Source organism: Convolutriloba macropyga, chromosome 12, assembly GCF_964194025.1.
Source record: "Convolutriloba macropyga chromosome 12, txConMacr16.3, whole genome shotgun sequence".
NCBI classification, from domain to species: Eukaryota; Metazoa; Xenacoelomorpha; order Acoela; family Convolutidae; genus Convolutriloba; species Convolutriloba macropyga.
In genome coordinates this window covers 57,487,682-57,505,454 of record NC_134479.1, presented here as the reverse complement: position 1 = coordinate 57,505,454, position 17,773 = coordinate 57,487,682, and the positions used below count along the sequence as shown (strand labels likewise).

General features: G+C 37.2%; 2 protein-coding genes across 3 annotated transcripts in view; both read right to left on the bottom strand.

The window, feature by feature from the left end:
• The window catches only part of LOC142350946 (uncharacterized), a 94,086-nt gene that overhangs the window by 6,257 nt on the left and 70,056 nt on the right, over nucleotides 1-17,773 (bottom strand). The window lies entirely within an intron of this gene.
• Nucleotides 1-17,773, bottom strand: part of LOC142350947 (calcium-binding protein 39-like) — a 613,053-nt gene that overhangs the window by 525,230 nt on the left and 70,050 nt on the right. The window lies entirely within an intron of this gene.

The following is a 17,773-nucleotide window of genomic DNA, read 5'->3' as shown; positions in this document are numbered from 1 at the left end:
CTTTGGCGTTTTTACGTTGGGATTTGGGCAAAGGTAGAAAAAGTGATGATGTTGTCTGCTGACTTCTCCAACCGCAAAAGCGGTGCATAGAGAAGTTGTTTTTGGGGTGGATACTTATAGTTGTCTCATTAAACTGATGCAAATTATTGCACGATGGGGCAAAACAAATACAGTAATCAGCAACAACGTGACACACTTTAACGGAGCTGATCAAAATATGTACTTTGATCAGCTGTACTTTGACTCAAAATCTGTAGTTTGATCAAAATCTGAGTATTTTTTGCTATGGAACAAAAACGGAATTGACAAACATCGAGCTCAGCAAAGATTTAGACGAAGATTCATCCCACCCGCACCACCTCACTTCAGAGGATTATGAGAAAAAGATTAGTTAGAAAACAAAAGAAAGCATTGTAGGTGGTGTTGGTGAACCGATCAATTGGCGAGGATTTCCATTGACTTGCCATGCGCTTTGTGGAACAATTATTGAACGCTAGACTGTTGAAACCAGTTAGTTCAGATCTCGAGGACTTAGAAGCGATGCCTCCGAATCAGTTTGTGATACCTCTGACTGTAGAGGTATGCAATTGAGTGATGAATGCTTGTTCACTTAGTAGAGTTGGACTCGTGATGCAAATCCACAGTATTTTGAGTAGCTTTCGATTACACCCTTCACTTCTACTAAGCAATAGTGTTACAAATGTAACTCTTTTCTGATGACGTAGAATGCCGACTCGATTCTACCGCAAACTAATCTCGTTTCAAAACAAAAGAAATAACTGATGAATGACTAACATCGATATAAAAACAAAAGTAGGAAGTATGAACGCATCTGAATACTTGACTTCTAAGTCGGAGGTAAAATTTACCTAAGTCAATGACTTGGAAGTTATGCTTAAATATAGATGTTATAAGGAAAACAAATATTTTAGTGTATTTTCAGGATTATCATATAACTGTATCACATATCCGTGACTTTGACGAAAATTTCAAAACTACAAGTTAACAAATTTTAAATATGAGTAACATATATACTGGTTTGTATAAATATTAATTTAATTGTTCACAATAACGCTAAAATTTTCAACAACTTGAGTCACGGAATTGCTATGGCGTTCCATATTAAACTAATAAAGATGTAGATGGTCAGTATTTACAGACCAAAATAACTCAACTGCGAAATTTAGAGAGCAATTGTCACACGAATGCAACTTGTTTGGATTAACGAACAATTGAAATATAAAAAAAAAATTGCCATTAATCAGGCCAACCTGACAAAAAAATTTTATTGAGAAACGAAGAATTAATGCATCAACAAATAATTTAGAATTTCAAAAATAAATTGAGAATTTAAAATTATTTTTCAAAGTTGATTTTCAGCATCGAATACGCTCATGCAGACTTCTCGCTGAAAATCATCATAGTAATTTTCGTCAGGAGGCGTAGTCCCAATTGGTTGGATTCGTGGATCCGGTGGGCTTACAACAGGAAGCTGAAACGAAGTCTCTACTAGTTGTGGTTGTGATGCTTCTCCCTGTATAACAGTCTTGATTATTGGGTTTACAAGTCGCGGTCGTTTGGGAGCTGGAGGCGATTCTTGGTCGCTGACAGAGCATACTGAGTTCTCAAATCCGTAATAATCTAGCGGTGTGCGATTTATTCCTTAGGTTCGGAGCAACTCACTAGAGGCTGCCATTTCAACGCCGGTATCATGGGTTTACGATTCTTAACATGCTCAGTGTATGGTTTTCATTTTGCGGCTTTATTAAAAATTTCTCGATGCATATAAGGCCAAAATGCATATTATCCAAAAGCGATGACGCCCCAACTTCCTGAATGCGTGAGGTGAAGTGATTCAAGTACCGCGTCTTGGATCGAATTCGGATCGACCACTTTTTTCGTCAACGCAAACACATCGCGAAAGAACGTGTAGATCTCTTCAGTATGAATGGAGGTAGGTATTTACGTCAATGCATTTTTTTTCGTCTCCTTGGAGATTGCAATCCCTGACCTCTTTGAGCACAGCATCTTTGCTTGTCAACACAGCAAGAAATCTTTTTGTAAAGAGTTGGGTGGGATTCCTTTTGGAAAACTTCCTCTTTCAAAAATTCAAAGTTTGGAGATGCAGGACCCTCATTTGAGGAGCGAGTTGAGTTGACCCCAGAATTGGGAGTCGATTGAAAAGTGACCCGGCCAGTTGTAGATGCTGATGAAGTTTGTGGGCTGGTATTAGATGCACTCATGTTGGAACTATTGTGAGTGTCACACGTATGTAAGAAAAAGATGTACTAAAAACCTTGGGTTTCAAGGTCACAGATTTGGTTTAAATTTCAATTTATTACTTGATTAATGACTGACACAATCTTGATAGGTGTCCACAGATTGAAATAGACAAAGCTCGGGCTTCGAGCAATACTAACAATTGTGACATATCAGTATTTATTGGTTAATTCACCACGTGATAGAACCGATATTGGGTACGGACAAAACTGAGGATAAAACTCATTCATTGAACAATAAACCTATCTTCAGAGTTAATCACTCAGTTAGATCTTCATTTATTTGAAACCATTCTATTCTGCTTTTATCTACTTATTAATTAAACTTCATTCCTTGTATTTTAAACAAGTACCACGCTCAATTACAAAAGATAATACATATTGCGCACGGGCGGCTGCTATAGTGGCGACAGAGATTAAAAGTAAATAGAAAACCACCACCCAATAATATTGAGCGTTGTACTAATTTCCAAAAGAAATCTATTTTTTTGTTTGAAAACCAATTTTTAAACTTGAATTCGACGTCTTAACACCACGACCCGAAGAGGAATTGTGGACTGCTGTCGAGATTCAACAAGAACAACTGCCATCTTGGAACTTTCAAGTGAGTACTCCCTAAAAACTCGAATAGCATAAATCAGGGCGTACAAGTTTTTTTTATAATAAAATAGCGTTCAGTAACATCAGTATTTTAATATGACTTAATTTGACTGAAATTCAAGCATTAAACCTCGAGTTTTTTTGCATTTATTTAAAAGGGAATTAGAGTTTCAATCATATTTAATAGCTGTTAACTAGAGTGTCGGAAAAATAGTTCGAGTTTCGAACAGAATTAGTGAAATATTTTGAATAAAAACAGCTTTTAAATAAAATAATGATGGCGCGGCACTCCTCAAAAACGCTGTTACCGGAACCGTTTACTGGATCAAATGATTTTGAAAGTTATGTTACACACTTTGAGCTCTTGTCACAACTTCAAAAGTGGCAAAGAAAAGAAACACTAAACGGCGCCGAGACCGAAATTGATGAACGGCCGCATTATTTCGCGTTAAGGTTACAAAAGTCGGCTATTGATTTCTATCGTACACTTTCGGAGGACACTAGAAAGAGTTATGACGAGACCGTAAAGGCTTTCAGACAACATTATAATGAGAAACCAGTAGTGTTCCCGGGGAGGCTAGCTAGGAGAGTCCAGCAGCCCGGTGAAAAGTTAACAGATTTTCTCGGTGATTTGCAAACTTTAGCCTTGAAAGCATACCCTCAGGAGTCTAATGAAATAAGAGAGCATCTCACTTTGAGGGGATTCCTCGAAGGCATTGAAAATAGTCAGGTGAGACTCGACCTGAGAAAGAACTTGGGTGACGCGGATATGACTTTAAACAAAGCTTTAGAAAGAGCACTACACATTGAAGCAGTCACGAGAATTAAGGAGGAGGATAAGGAGCCGCGGTTTTCCGCCATCCAGTCGAATGAAAACACACAACTATTTAATTCGATTAACGATTTAGTGCAAACACTGCAGACTAATCAACCTAATAGGCAAGAGAATCAAAAGTTTTCATCGCAAGGAGCGCGGCCAAAAGAGTTTCTGCGCGGTAGTGAGCGAAGTTCAAGAGAGAACGGAGATAGAAATAGAAGTACTTATAGCTATACCAGAAGCAACGCTGAGCATAGACGAAACAATTACGAAAGTAGAGCGCGTTCGCTAACACCGGGAGGTGAGAACAGAAGCCGAGATCGATTGCACGAGAGTGGTGCCGAGCAGTCGAAGGCAGCGGTGAGTTTCGAGAAAGAAAAATGTCGCCGTTGCGGTCAGCGAAACCATGCATCTAGTGAATGCAAAAATTGTTTCGAATGTGGGAGCCCAAATCGTATTTAAACGAGAACTAGCTGGAAATGCCAGGGCTTTATTTTCAGCCAGCTACGTAAAAACCTTGCGTAGCGGAAACAACCCAGTGGTAGCGTTGTTTGCAAAAAAATGATAAGAGACAAATTGACAATGGCCTGAATTGATAGTGGAAGTAGTGTTAATAGTATAAGCGACACACTCTACAAGCAATTGGGGAACCGAGCCAGATCAGAATGTGGAATAAAAATATAATAGCTGCCAACAGCGGGAAAATGCCTGTAATGGGGTCAGCAGATAATCTTGTTCAGCTTCAGAAATTTACATATGAAATAACAGTTAAATTTCTAGTGACAAGAATTGAGATAACGTCTTGTTTATTAGGCATGGAATTCTTGTACAATTTTGACTGTATTTTAAATCTCAGAAAGAACGAACATTTTTGCGGGGCAATTGGGAAAACATTACAATTGTCCCATCCATACGAAGTAAAAAAATTTGTTTGCAATTGCCGCTGAGGATCACGAATTACCTTGTCGCTGCGAGCGTTTCATTAAATGCAAAATTATTGATGAAGAAGATAACATAACACAGCAAACAGAAATTATAGTCGAACCCATGAAAGAGTTTGAAGACAAATCACACTAATAAGTAGCCAGATTGCTCAATGACATGGTTGATGATGTTGTATGGGTTCGAGTTCTGAACCCTACATTAGAACCAAAGAAAGTTTACAAAAATGCGAGAATCGCATATGCGGAAAATTTCAAGAGTACAACAAAATAACCCTGACAATAATAAAAAAAAAGCATAGGGATGAATTTGATTTTGGGAAATACGTGAACTCAAGTTCAATGAGCTTGTCTTGTGAGGAAATGACAAAAGTGAGGTCACTTTGCACAAAATATGAAGTGATATTTTCGCGAAACTCAAATGATATGGGATTTTGCGGCCGAAATGATCATAAAATAAATTTAAAAGAGGATGCTGTGCCATTTAGACGTACATACGGCAGCATGAGCTTTGAGGAAAGAAAAGCCATGAAGAAAATTGTTGAACACTTGGAACGAGACGATTTAGTGGAACCAACACACTCTGATTGGGCAGCACCATCATTACTGGTACCAAAAAAGACGGAACCTACCGCTTATTTGCAGACTACCGTGGTCTAAACAAACAAATAGAGAAAACATGCTGGCCTTTACCACGAATTAATGAGATTATTGATTCACTGGAGGGAAACATGTACATCTCAAACATTCATCTTCTGTCGGGATATTTTCAAATGACGCTGGAAGAAGAGAGTCAAAATGTAACAGCTTTTATAACACCTTTGGGCCTTTATAAGTAGAAAAGGCTCCCTATGGGACTAGCTTCTGCACCAGGAGCTTTTCAAAGCGTAATAGAATTAATGTTTGCTGGTCTCTATTACGAAGTAGCTTTAGTTTATCTAGACAACGTTATCGTTTTCGGAAGAAATTTTGAAGAACATCTTAAACGCTTAGAGCTGGTTTTCCAATGTTTATCGGAGAATGGATTAAAGATTAAAGGATCAAATAACAATTTCCTCCAAAAGAGCGTCAGCTTTTTATGACATATTGTATCTGAGAGTGGTGTCAAGGTCAACCCAGAGAAAGTAAGAGCGGTAGAAAAAATGAAAGAACCATCATCCCTAAAAGACGTCAGGGCTTTTGTTGGCCTTGTGGGCTATTATCGAAAATTCATTCCGGGTTTCGGAAAAACAGCAGAACCTCTTTACAGGTTAATAATTAAATCAAATAAATTTAAGTGGAGTACAGAGTGCACAAGTGCGGTAGCAGAGTTGAAGAAAAAGCTTTTGGAAGCCCCAGTTTTAGGATATCCAAACGATAGGGATCAAAATATATTAACTACCGATGCATTGTTGACAGGCAATGGAGCAATTCTTACACAAAAACAAGGAACTGAGGATAGAGTTATTGCATATGCTAGCAAAACTTTGAGTAAATGTCAACGAAACTACTCAGCAACTAAGCTGGAATTATTCGGAATAGTTCATTTTACCCATTATTTTATAAACTATTTACTTGGTCAGCATTTTTTAATTATAACAGACCACAGGGCTCTCGTGTGGATCTATAGTTTTAAAGAACCAGACGGTATGGTCGCAAGATGGATAGAAAAGCTTGGGCAATTTAATTTTGACATCAAGCATAGAGCAGGAAAGAACATCCCACACGCTGAATGTCTTTCGCGCATAAACACAGAAGATGAGGACCAAACAGCTTTCGTTAACGCTATTGCGCTAGACGTAGAGCAAGACGATACCGACTATAGTTGTCAAGGTTGGCAGTTACACAAACTACAGAGATTAAAACTGCGAGATTCGCAGCAAAGTGACAATATAATCAAAGAAGTATATTCATGGGTCATAAACAAAAAAAGACCCAAAACACGGCAAATGAGAAACGGAGCTTCAGAGGAGTTATGGAAATACTGGGTTCAGTATAAAAATCTTTTTCTCATAGAAGGGATTTTGTATCAAAAACACCAAACAGAACCTAACTTTGAAACTGTTTACCAAATGCTGGTACCCTGGGGTAGAGTGTCCAACGTTCTTGAGCTGTTGCATGATTCGCCCAGCGCAGGACACTTTGGTATAGAGAAAACGTACAAAAGAGCTTGCAAAAGGTTTTATTGGCCGTGCATGAGAAATGACGTAAGAAATTGGATAGAAAGCTGTGACGTTTGCCTAAAAAGGAAAAGCACTAAGCAGAAACATCGGCATTCACTCACAAAATGGAAAACAAGTCATCTCTTGATATCATGAGTCCACTTCCCGAGTCTCAGGGAAACAAGTACGCTTATCGGTGATCAATTCAGTAAGTGGTACGAAGCCATAGCGTTACCCAATCAAGAGGCAAAAACTGTTGCAAAAGCGTTTGTTGAACACTGGAGATTACGATTCGGCTGTCCAATCAACCTACACAGTGACCAAGGGTCAAACTATATGTCTAAATTGTTTTGTAGTCTTTGCAGTGAACTAGGAAATCAGAGGACATCAACCACATCCTACCACCCAAAAGGGAACGCGATGATTGAACGAACAAATCGAACAATAGAAGAATGCTTCTCCAAATTTATAGAACAATATCAACACGAGTGGACTAATTTTCTACCTTTAGTGATGATGGCATATCGATCATCAATTCAAAGTGTAACAAGATACAGCCCAGCGTTCATCGTACTGAGTTTTCCGCTGTCGCTACCTATAGACTGCATCTATAGCACACCAGAGACCACAATATATGCAACACCAAGTGACTATGTTTTCACGATGAAACAGAAGCTACAAGAAACGCACCAGTTGATGCGAGAGTATATGGATGTCAAAAAAGAACGCCAGAAGTCGTATTATGATCGCGGTAAGTATGGGCCGAGCTATAAAGTTGGCTAAGAAGTGTTAGTTTTCAACCCAACTGTTAAAAAAGTAGAAACAAGAAAATTTACTTCTTTCTATAGAGGACCATACACGATTGTTGAAATTATAAATGATTTGAATTTCAAAGTAGAAGATAAAATAACGAGGAAAGCTATCAAGGTCCATTATGACCGAATGAAGAAATATAAAAAACGAGAAAAACCATTCACGCCTGAGCCTCAGGCGAAACGAAAAACAACCGTTAAGGAGCAGAAGAATAGCAATTTGAACAGCTCAGACGATGGCGATTTAATTAAATAGAATCATCAACAGACAGTGAAAGCAATCTAAACACAGAAAATCAATCCGAAGCTGAGGTTGCTAACGATTCACTAATTGTTACAAATGAAACGTCTGAGATTGAAGCTAAAGAATCAGAGCAAGAAACCTCTAAAGGGCAAGAGAAGGCACAAAATGTTCCCGAGGGAGGAGGTGCAATTTCATCAAAAGCTACAGAGTACACTAAAAAAGCCAGCAGAAACAAAAATTCCAAATCCAGAAAAAAGCAACAGGAATCTAGAAGTATAACAAAAAGTACTGAAGAAAAGATTAAAAGTAATCCCAAGGCACCAAAAATGGCTACAAGGTCTAGCAGTCGATTAAAATCGGTGCCCGAGAGATTAAAAAATTACTTTACTGAGCAAGATGAGGAGTACTTTAGCAGCCAGGAAACTGATGATGTTTTTGTTTCAGGAAAATCCAGAAAGAAATAATGTAATCGAAAAGAAAGACGAGTTTGTCGGGAGCATCGTGTGATGGAATATTACTATATATGGCATTGCTAGCCATTTTTGTTTTTCCTTCACTTTGTATTAAATCATACGGATATGATTTTGACAATATCTTATCAACAAAAATATATCCTCTGGATCACGGCACAAACTGTGATAACAAAATTTGAGTAACGAAAACAAAAGAAGAAGGTAGTTTGATATATGCTAAGGTTCAGCCCGAGATAAAATTAGGATTTTGCATATATGAAGCGGCATATACTGTGTCTGCACTTAAAAAGAGCAATATATATATGACGATGTTGTCTTTATTACCAAAAACTCAAGACTCTAAAATCCACATATTCATTAAACGAGGGAACCTATAGGAGCAATTGGCACAACAAGAACTTTGCTTTACCAGGTTTTGGAGATAAAAACTTTAAAGTCAACAGTTTAGTAACGGAAAAATTTTACAACGAACAAGTGAAACTATTTATGCCGAGGAGCATAGCCAGAGCTTCATGAAAAATAAATAATCGTGAAGGTGCTGAGGCTATGCAGTGAAGTATGCTGAGGCTATAGAGTTGGTTTCACCTACAGGAGTAAAACCTTATTGGAAATGTGATGATCAATACAAAACTTTACATCGGTACAATTTGGGGAAAGCTGATACAAAGAAACCTCTTAAGCTTTAAGGATCCCCTAGGTTTCTCGAAAACTCTTTTTATCAAAACCACATATTTTGAAGACGACTTATTAAACAATTTTTTTGAAAATCAAGGTGAGCAAAAATGTCAAACGATCAAACACTTTTATAAGGAGGACGCTGTAAAAAATTTTGGTAACAAGAAGTCCACTTTTATCAGCGGAAAAATTTTACACAAAAACAAATATGATGATTTTGCATTATAAATCTTAGAGGAAAAACCAATTAGTTTGTGTGGACAGCAGGTGAAAACAACCGGAGTTCCAGGTGTTTTTTGCTCCGAGGAAAGTTCAGAACTGAAAACTGGTAATCTTAAAATAACAATGGAAATGTTTCTTTCAAGCGTTGTTGACACCTTAAATTTCGATTTTCTCAAGGATAGAGAATTTTTATACAAAAATTAGAACGCTTCAATGCGAGATTCAACGACTAAAAATTCATACTATGATTGAAATATCAAAAAACATTGTTAGTCCATCGGTAACGCTCTTCGAGATCGGAACTCACGTCGAAAGAGCAGGATCTGTGTTATATGTTCATAAATGTGCGAAGATGGTAGCAACAATAACTAAACTTCCTTTTTGCACAGAAGAAGTTCATGTGTTAGTAGAGGGTCAGAATTTTTCTTCTATTAGATATATGGACCCTATTACAAAAATTTTGTATCATAATTCTACAATCACTGCATGCAACCCGCTTTACCCAAATGTTGTGAAATTAGAAGACAACAATATGGAAAAACGCTGAAGAAATTCAATCGTGAGATATATCAGTGGTCGATGAACAATAACTTTAATGTAAGTGATGAAAACCTGCATCGCCGCCTTTTCTCCATATCAGACGTAAAACAGAGTCAAATTGCTCGAACAATTCGCCATAATAGTAAAGGAATTATCAGTCGGGAAGCATTCCGACATTCGGATGGAAAATACAGTCGTGAAAATTTTACTCATTGGAACGCTCAGTTCCAAAAACAACTTTTTCTAACAAATGAAACAACAATTTTTCTTAGCTTAAAAAAAGAAAGCTTATACGTTTGTTTAAAAGCTAAGGACATCGCTGTGTCAGTCTTAACAGTCTACCTCATATTCCAAGTTGTGAAAAATTTTCCTAAACTGTTCATCTATTTAGGATTAGTCATTAATGGAGCCTCCTGGCAACAACTGTTGCGGAATCTCGACCCTGTAACGGGGACACGTATTTATAATCAACTACTCAAATTAATTAATGAGCGCCGAGAACAAAAGAAAATGATTGAAGAGAAAGACTCCTTGAAAGAGTCCTTGTTGTGTAAAAAAACGAAAATGAGTTGTCTTCAGTTCAAGACCAAAAAAAATGAAAAATACTTGTCTTGATTTCAGGACCAAAAAAAGATTGAAAAGGACTCGTCTTGAGTTCAGGACCAAAAAAATGAATGTAAATGACTTGTCTTGTGTTCAGGACGAAAAAAAATGAAAATGACTTGTCTTGAGTTCAAGACCAAAAAAAATAAAATGAGTTGTCTTGAGTTCAAGACCAAAAAAATGAAAAAGAGTTGTCTTGAGGTCAAAACCAATAAAAATAAGAGAAAAGTCTTGAGATCAAGACTGAAAATATTGAGAAACTTTAGAAGCAAAAACAGTTTCTATTAAACATAGCAGGCAGTGAGACCCCACAAATTGCTGAATATGTGTACTATATGCCAGAGTTGTGGAAAGTTGTTTCGGAGATTTCCCCGGGAGTGTGCCGAGTGGAATCTTGTATTTAACGGACTCGGAAGGTGTCTACATTAGAACTTCTGGCATCCTCCAATATTCGGTCCCGAGCTCTGCAGACTGAAGTGGAACTGCAAAACCAGAGCGCGCAGTTAGAGAAATTGAAGAGTACAAACTCTTTACTCCAAAAGGATCTTGCCGAGCTTCGACAAAAACTAGACAAACTTTGCGACAAAGCCAAAGAGGCAATAAGAGAAGCATTGGGAAAACTGAGCGCCGAGTGTGAGGCGCTAAGAGATAACCTAAAGGCGGCGGCAGCTAGAAATGCCGAACAAGAGCAGTCAATCGACTTTTTTAAGCAGGAGTTGGCCGATCTAAAAGTCAATACTGATATAAAGAGCAAAGCCATGGAGAAAAGGGAGAAAGAGAATGACCAATTGAGGTCAGAACTTCAGCAGTTGGAAAACTATAACCAGTACTTGGCGAGTGAGTGCCGAAGGAAAGGCACTATAATTGATAGACAAAAGCATTCTTTGAAGAACGAGAAAGCCAAAACGAAGGCCACAGAAAAGTGTTTATTCGAGATTCGGAATAAAAATGTATTGAATCGGCCTGCGACATTGTACGAGATTTTGTTGGTAAAAAGTTCTGCTTCAAAAGATCAGATCAAAAAACATTACCACAAAATGAGCTTGTTGACGCACCCTGATGCTGGTGGAGATGATGAGTATTTCAAGAACATTAATTGAGCATACCAAATACTGATGAACGATGGGGCGCGAGAAGCGTACAACAATTTCGGGCTGGACGAGGCAGAGAAAGCCATGAATGACGAAAACTGATACCTAAACTTTTTATATGAAAAGTACAATCTTTTTGTATCTTTAAACGTTCATGCATCAAGAGCTGTAAAAATTGTTGAATTTATGTGAGTGAGTGGCACACTCTATTCTTATTTATTCTTATTGAGACGAGGGCAGTGTGAGTGTCACACGTATGTAAAAAAAGGTGTACTAAAAACCTTGCCTTTCAAGGTCAAAGACTTAGTTTAAATTTTAATTTATTGCTTGATTAATGACTGACAAAATCTTGATAAGTGTCGACAGATTGAATTAGACAAAGCTCGGGCTTCGAGCAATACTAGCAATTGTGACATATCAGTATTTACTTGGTTAATTTACCACGGTGATAGAACCGATATTGGGTACGGACAAAACAGGGGATAAAACTCATTCATTGAACAATAAACCTACCTTCAGTGTTAATCAGTCAATTAGATCTTCATTTATTTGAAACCATTTTTTTCTGCTTTTATCTACTTATTAATTGAACTTCAATCCTTGTATTTTAAACAAGTACCACGCTCAATTATAAAAGATAATACATATTGCGCACGGGCGGCTGCTATAATATTTGCAGAGTGGAAAAAAGGGTCGTTTACACTATTAATAACAAGCAATTGATTCGTTCCCAATGGGTTAATCGAGTTTTGTAAGACTTGTTAGATCTATCTTCTTTCATGATTGATAGTTAGGCTCGATGGTCATTATTAATAGTAAAAGATTTTCCATCTAGATTTTTAAAAAATATTCAAAAGACCACTCCTAGTAATTCTAGTTCTTTGATGCTATAGCGTTCTTCATTTGAAACATGGAATTGAGACAAGAATGCGACTGTATGTCAACCCGTTGGTGAAAACTGTTCTAATGCAGCTCCCAATCCAGCTCCTAATACAGCCCTAGACGCGTTCCAATTAACACGGGTTTCCAAGTGTGGATTATAATGTGTGTTTTATGTGGTGTTTGTTAAGTTTCCTTTGATGTGTTGAAAATGACATTTTAAATTCATTAGTCCAAATAAATTTATTTTCTTAAAAGTGGTGGAAGAGGATGACATAGTTTTTTGTTACAATTTAGGTATGAATTTGCCTAGGTAAAAAACATATCCTAAAAAAGATCGCAATTGTTTTAAAATTTAAGTGCTGTTAAATTGAGTATTGTTAATATTTTAGTTTCGAGTGGTGCAATTCCAGATTGAGTAAATTTATAACCTAACCATTTTCTATCTGTTTTAGCGAAGTGACATTCGGGTAGGTTTTTTCTCAGTTTTTCTTCAACTAATTTCTTATGACATTTGTAGACAAAATTCAAGTTGTTCTCCTTTGAGCCACCATTAACAACAATTATGTCATCTACAAAGATGAGTATCTAGTCCAACTAATGTTTAATCCATTACTTTTGAAAAGCTTCCGGCATGTCTGTTAACTCGTAAATTTCAGCAATGAATCGATATGTGCCTGTACCCTCACCACTAACTACGTTAAAGTTGCAATGGCGGGAGATTTCCGGGTCTAATTTAATTTGACTGTATGCTTGTTTCAAATCTTATATTGAGAAATAAGCTGTTTAATGTGATGCATTCGTATTCAAATTTTGTTGTATCTTGTAATTAAATTATCACAATTAGGCTTTTGATATTTATTTTTATTAATTGATTTATCTAGTATTTTGTGAAATGTAGATTTAATGGTTTTCGATTTAACAATTTTAGAGATCAATACAGGAAAGTCAAGAACTATTTGCTTCTTGATTAAACATTGATTTTGATTGATGTTTAAGACTTGTTTAATCTGCGTCAATGAGAGTCCAAGTTGTTGGAACAGATCTTCCCAATTATTGGTCTGTGACCATCATCAATGACTGTGGTTTTGACATTTTTAGTCGCCCAATCGTTGCATTTCACTGACTTACTGATTACGCCAATAGTCTTGATTAAATAATTTGTGAAGGTTTTGAGGTCGTGATCTTTCGGAGACTGTACCCAGCAGCTTTCTTGACTATTCGACACTACCGCGTTTGCCAAGTTTTTGTTTATGATGATGCCAGCGCTTACCGATTCCACTAGTTCTTTGGTCTCGGTATTTCTGAATCGAATATACATTTTCACCGGCTCCACTTCCCTGATGTTGTCACTATCAGAGATGACAGCTACACAAATTTCATCGAAATCGTCATATTCAGAGTCATAGATAACATAATATATACTGTCTTTTTATATCATGGCCTCAGTCTGATTTACTTGTTCATCTATTGTTGCAGATGTACTGATATCAGCAGCTTCAGAAAAATTGTCATCAACGGTGTTCACACGTGGTTTTGGCATCATTTGAATCTTCAACTTTCGACAGACTGTTGCAAAGGGATTTGCAATTCCACAATGTTTGCGGTTCTTTCTCACGTGCTGAACAGTTCTGGCGATGACTGGCCGACCCTGACGATGACTGGCATAACCACAATTAGGGCATATTTTAGGTTTCATGAACTTTTCCGTTGTCGATATAGTTCAATTCCAGAAGTTTTGAATACTGTTAATACAAGTGTTCGTAAATTGATTTGCAACAGTATATGCAGCTGTTCCTGAAATTTTTAACTGTTTTTGAATATTTATTGCCAATTCCAACGCTTTTTAGTCGTCCTAATTTCATTAAGTAGCTCTGTCTAAATTTTTCCATATTGCATGTTGGCAATGAAAACGTCTCGGTAGATGGATTCCTCAGGGCTACAAGGTCGCAGTTCAGGGATATTTCTCGAAGGCAAAAAACTTCTCGACTGGTTCTCGCTTGAGTTGCTTTTGTGTTAGAAACGTTTAACGGTCAAATGTTAAGGTTTTTTGCTTAGTGATGACGTTATCCGAACTATCCCAAAAGTCGTTCGTCGAAAATTGTTCAATCTGTATCGTTGGCTCTTGAGAACCAAGGATCCGACTACCCTCCGTGACGAGACTGAGGTATGTTAGAGACAGCTTTGGTATCACAAAACTTCCACGGTCTATTGCCGCACAGTATTTCCGCTGCCTCAATTTTCTGGCATTTGATGAGCCACGAATTTTTAAGTTCTTCATTACGATTTCTGCAGTCTCTCTCACTTTGAGCCGTGCTGTTGTCCACATCTTCTTCGTAGATTCGTTCCAGGGGGAAATTGACCATATCCGGTGGTGCCTCGTGAAGTATATTGATTGAAATGCCCTCTCTTCCGAGTATCACCAACTTCAGAATTATTCTCCATCATTTCCATCTCAAATGGGTTTCCAGTGTCGACCAATCCTAAAGAGTTTTTATCCCCACAAGGGCTCGTTCTTTTGGTTCTGACTGCGCCAAATGATACCTATGACTGCAGAGGTATGCAATTGAGTGACAAATGCTTGTCTACTTAGTATAGTTGGATTTCTGATGCAAATTCACAGTATTTTGTGTAGCTTGTGGATAAAGCCTTTACTTCTACTAAGCAATATTATTACAAATATAACTCTATTCTGATGACGTGGAATGCCGACTCAATTCCACTGTAAACTAATTTCGATTCAAAAGAGGAGAGATTAACTGAATATAAGATGATCTGATGAAAGAAAATTGATATCAATAACAAAATTAGGAAGTGTAAACACATCTGAATACTTGACCTCTAAGTCGGAGGTGCAACTTACCTAAGTGAATGACTTGGAAGTTATACTTAAGCTTAATTGATATAAGGACAATTAATAATTGAGTGCACTTTCAGGACTATGATTTAACCGTATCACACAGTTCTTGCTTGCTAACAAAAATTTTTTGCTTACCCTACCTGTCATGCGCAGAAGAAGTTGACTATTAAAAAAAGCGACCTACGGCGAACAAGAGTCTTAGAAAGGCGGGCTTGTTTGGTTGATCGCAGACAACAATAAAGGAGCAAAAAATAGTTGGGTTCAGTTTTCTTGACCAGCGATAGGTTTGACGGTGACAATCGATCAGAAAAAACTTCGAGCAACCAACGGAGTCTATAAAAGACCAGCGGTGAAGCCAATTTCTGTACTAGCAAAGAAAAAGCATCGTTTTCATGATGGAGAACTGGATCAACCATGTTAACGCCGAGCTTCCCAAATTAAAAAACAAGAAAATCAATTGTTAATGCTGAGATTTCTCGGAGCCAAATTGATTTGTTCAATTGGTCAACATCTGCATTTAGCTTTGATTATCAAAATTTTTTTTATCTGACAACAGATGAAACTAAAACCCAAAAACTCAAACTCAAACTTTTTTGTCACAATATTGGTCTTTCGATGCTTGAGCGAATCGGACAATTAATCATTTCAGATTGTCTACGATTGGTTTGCCAAACAACCTGTTGCTCGTACAGAATATTCAACAAAATTCTACTCGGCCAGCAATCATCCTATGAAAATATTTTTACAATGGAAAGTGACGATTTGAAAAAGCGTTCACTATCGGTCGACATTTGTACATACAACCAATAGGAGATTCGAATTTGACATTTAAATAAACATGAGAATAAAGGAAGCTTGAAAAATGCCACAAAACAGTCGAAATTCGGTAATTTTGCCACATTAAACTTATATACAGAACTTCGTATAAAACCACATATCTAGAGCGGTTAATATTCTGTTTTCGTGTCTTGTGGCTGTAAATGAACTTAGTTATTGTAAAATTTACTTTGTTAAAAATCAAATTATTTGTGAGATTCTCGAACTTTCTTTCTGGGGAAGAAAGTTCCGAAATTAAAAAGAATATTTGCGGAGCTCAAAATCAGTTTCTCTAACTGGCTATAACAAGGCCCAGAATGGTTTTGATAATGGTTGCTATTGAAGCCAATAAGGAAACAAAGTTTTTTAGAGTCACATTTACAAAAAGTATGCTCTTCTATGTTCAACGAAGATTGCTAGAAACTTGAAATTGTGTTTCATAGTTTTATAAAGCCAGGCTTAATATTTTAAAAAGAACCAGTTCCCTTGCTTCGATTTGATAACTTGAGTCCTTAAACACAACATTTTTGTTTGTATTAACTTTGATTTAGTTTGGTATTCTAAGTGCAACAAGTTCAGCTGAGTGAAGAGTTAACGGGACTTATTTAATTTCAATTAATCCAAAAGTCATCTACAATCTAGTCGATAATACCGTACACACAGAAGTTAACTGCCAAAATAATATTCGGACAGATTTGAAACTGCGGACACGAACTGGGCGGTGTAAACTTTTCAAATTTTTTTCTTGTCTTTGATAGGAGGGCAGCCGTTAATTTTGGTCCCTAAAACCGAGCGTTAAAAGGCAAACTGCTGTACAGTCTGATGAAGAGAATGCAAAATACAAAATACACCAATTAATGAAAGTCGACTGAGTCAACAGCAAAACGCCAGGGAGGCGAGTCGAAAAATGCGTTCGAAAAACAGCCGTTACATCTCATTTCTTCTCTTTTTTAAATACGACTTGATTTGTTATTACGATATAATTGTCATAAAATTGGCTGACAAGGGCTTTGAATCTTCCGAGATTCTTTGTTTTGTAGTTATATTCAGCTAAATTTTTAAATGAAAAAATTACAAGACGGGATCTTTCATAACACAGATCAATACAGATGTCATGCTTCCCGTGTTGATAAATTCTAGCAGCTTTTATCAGGCACGTAAACTAAAGATGGGTGAGAGTTAGATACCTAATAAGCCGAGGAGCCGACGTTTCATTAAAACAAAGATTTTTTAAAATATAGCTGCAAAATATTTTGGGTTATTACGTTCCATTTCTCTCGAAATATTCCACTCGTACAATTTATTTTAATAATGTCCCCGTATTCCGTTTATTTGTTGCAGCAATCAATTTCAGTTAATAACTATTTTATTTTCTTCATCTGGGCAGATTTGAGTGGAGAAATGAAACCTCCTTTAACGCCATACACCCACACGCGCGCCATTAAACTTTGGCCTCTGATCAGACCTTATAGTGCGACCATTGTCCAGACCAACGCGCGACTCAAACTTTTCCATGCCACAGATGTATGACCCAAATGGTCTGATCAGAGCGGGCTAGCGTCGCAAACCTAAACCTGGGTGACAATTATTTATCTATAAATGCGTGCCTATCATTGGATAGATCACACGGGCTCATGTAATCAAGAAATTCGCTGTGGAAAATTCTGACAATAAAAAATTCGAGATTGACTAAATAAGAGTTTGGTCGAGTATGGTCTTTTCATAGGGAAGGGGTCATTTTGCGGGAAGGGGTTCGCACACGGCATCCCCCAAACGGGCG